The 2,540-nt window shown below is 45.7% G+C and overlaps 1 pseudogene; it reads right to left on the bottom strand.

The window, feature by feature from the left end:
• Positions 1 to 327: 327 nt before the first annotated feature.
• LOC125390268 (protein SET-like) lies at positions 328 to 1,420 on the bottom strand (annotated as a pseudogene).
• Between the last annotated feature and the right edge of the window lie 1,120 nt (positions 1,421 to 2,540).

Below are 2,540 nucleotides of genomic sequence, written 5' to 3'. Positions count from 1 at the left end.
TTTCTTTTTTTTCTTTCTATAAACAAGAGAAAGTAGAAATATACTTGTTAGTTAATGCTAGCTAGCTGTATTCACATAGACACAGTGTAATCTCTGAGCCCAATATCCAGAGAAAGGAAAAACCTAGAATTCTATTCACTACTACACAGGGGCCTAGCACCCCTCAGCCTCCAGCACAGCCAAAGGGGCTGGAGGACTTTTCTTTTTTCTCACAGAGCATGCTGCTGGTGGTGTTGAACCCACAGTTTGAGACAAAAAAGGATAAACATGAATTTAGAACAGAATAGCAGAGATTCTTTTCCCATTGTATTTTGCTCAAGATACTTCTCAAAAAATAAGTTGAGAACCATGGTGTTGAGGAGACCTCAAAAACAGGGCAACTGAGCACAGGAGGGATTGGGAAGGTGGGGAAACGATTGTAACTTGCTCCCAGGGACTGGAGAAATTTAACAAGTAAAAAAGAGCGTCGGAATCCATCAGTTTTCTGTGCTGGTCATCCCTGCCTTCCTCCTTCTCTCCTTCCTCCCCTTCATCATCATCTTCATCTCCTTCCCCTTCATCATCATCTTTATCTTCCCCTTCATCATCATCTTCATCTTCTTCCCCTTCATCATCATCATCATCTTCACCTTCATCTCATTCCCCTTCTTCATCAATACCTTACAAACCTTCTTCCTCCTCCTCCTCATCTTCTGTCTCTCCTTCTTCATCACCCTTATCAGGAACCAAATAGTACTGCAAGGGGTCTGGCCAAATGTCGTCTTTGATAGCCTCTCCTAATTCTTCCATACCTGCATCAGAGTGGTCAGAAAACCAGGTAGAGCAGCTCTCTGGATCTTCCTGCTGCCTCTTCCTGCTGGCCTTATTCTGTGTTTGACTCGAGCGTTTTGTCAAATCCTTTCCAGATTTCCATTTGATTTCCGTGGACTTTGAGGACGGGTCACCACTCTCATTCAGATGAAATTCTTTGGAGAGAACTTTATTTTCCAAGTAAGGATTTTCATCAAAATAAAAATCTATTCTGTCACCTGATTTAATGTCTTCAAACTCTCTCACTCTGGGCAGGTGATGCTGAGCCCTTCGTCTTCCTTCCCAGGCCGTGCAGACACTTGTGGATGGTTGACAAAAGTGGTTACCCAAAATTTTTGGATTTTGGCAATCAATTTTGACCTCTTCTGAAAAAAATGGTTGGTGGAGTTTGTTATATTTTTGTTTTACTTTCAAAATTTCCTCTCTGGCTTGTTCATTAAGTCTGTCTGTTTCATTTTGTACTTCGTCAAATGTGTTCAATTGCTTCTTGCTGTTCTTTTTCTCCCTTCAGCAGGCAGGGAGAGGCCACCTTGTCCTCCAGTTTCCGGGCAGGAGCCAATTTGGGTTTCTTGGACTGAGGCAGGAGCAAAGATTGCCATTTCAGGGCCATGGCACAAGGGGAATGGCTAGAAGCCAGAGGCCAGAGACACGATGCACACAGCAGGAAGAAACTCACAGGAACACAGAAGAAATTCTTAAAAAACGAAAGGCGCCTGGTTTCTGGTCCTGTCTGGCTAACAGATGCCTCAGTTTCCCAGGTCACCTGGCACCAGTCAGGTGCTCTCTAAGCACCCTTTCAGTTCCTTGGGTGTTATTTGACACCTCCTGCTGCGTCTGCTTCTTCCTCTATGTGCCCTTATCACACAACAGACACCTTTACACAAAATTGTTATCTGCACGCGTGAGTCACAGATTATACTGGCTCAATCTGCAGGAGGCTTCACTGCCCATTCTGCTGAGAAGATTCTCTGTCTAGAGCAGCCCCACGGTCATGGTCCCTCATGGTCCCGACCTCAGGTGCAAAAGAATCCTGGTGAGTGAATAGCCTTTGAGATGGGAGGAGAGGGGCAGAACTCTTTTATAGCCAGGGCCTGTCTTCTGTAAACAGCAAAAAGGAGTGAGAGAAGGCAGGGGGTTGACAGCAAGGCCCAGCCTTTCAAGGCTCTACCGCTCTAACAGAGGCACTCAACACACTGCCAGGGAGATGCTCTCTTCTGGTCAAGTGGGAAAAGTCGTGGACCTGGCCATAAATCAATGCTCCATGCACTGCCCGGGCTCGGCTAGACCTTGACAATGCTGCTTGACCTCTAACTCAGTTCCTTTAGCAGTTGGTCAGATCCAGTTAAGTTCAGTTCAAGCACATCCAGCATCTCGCATCCGTTTCAATGGTACAAGCAGTAGACGTAGATGAAAGGGAAGCACAAAGCACAAATAAGCAAGGGGGAACTCCCTTGATTCGCCACCAGGACACGATAAGCAAGTGCTCCTTCTGTTTCCACTAGCTTGTGGTTGACATTGCACTGCCTCTTCCAATTATTTTATTTCACAATATATTGTGACCTTCTTTTCGGGTCATTACATTCCCATCTACACTCTGGTACTGTGATGAGATTGGATGCCCATTGATTCTCGCTAGCTGAGGTCACTCTCCAGGCTTCAGTTCACCCTCCAAATGCATATAGTCCCACATGCTGGCAGACACCAGACATTTCCCTGAAGACTTTGTTGGT

Source organism: Myodes glareolus, chromosome 13 (assembly GCF_982192425.1).
Source record: "Myodes glareolus chromosome 13, mMyoGla1.1, whole genome shotgun sequence".
NCBI lineage: Eukaryota > Metazoa > Chordata > Mammalia > Rodentia > Cricetidae > Myodes > Myodes glareolus.
The sequence above is the reverse complement of the archived record's forward strand: the minus strand, read 5'-3'. Positions and strand labels throughout refer to the sequence as shown.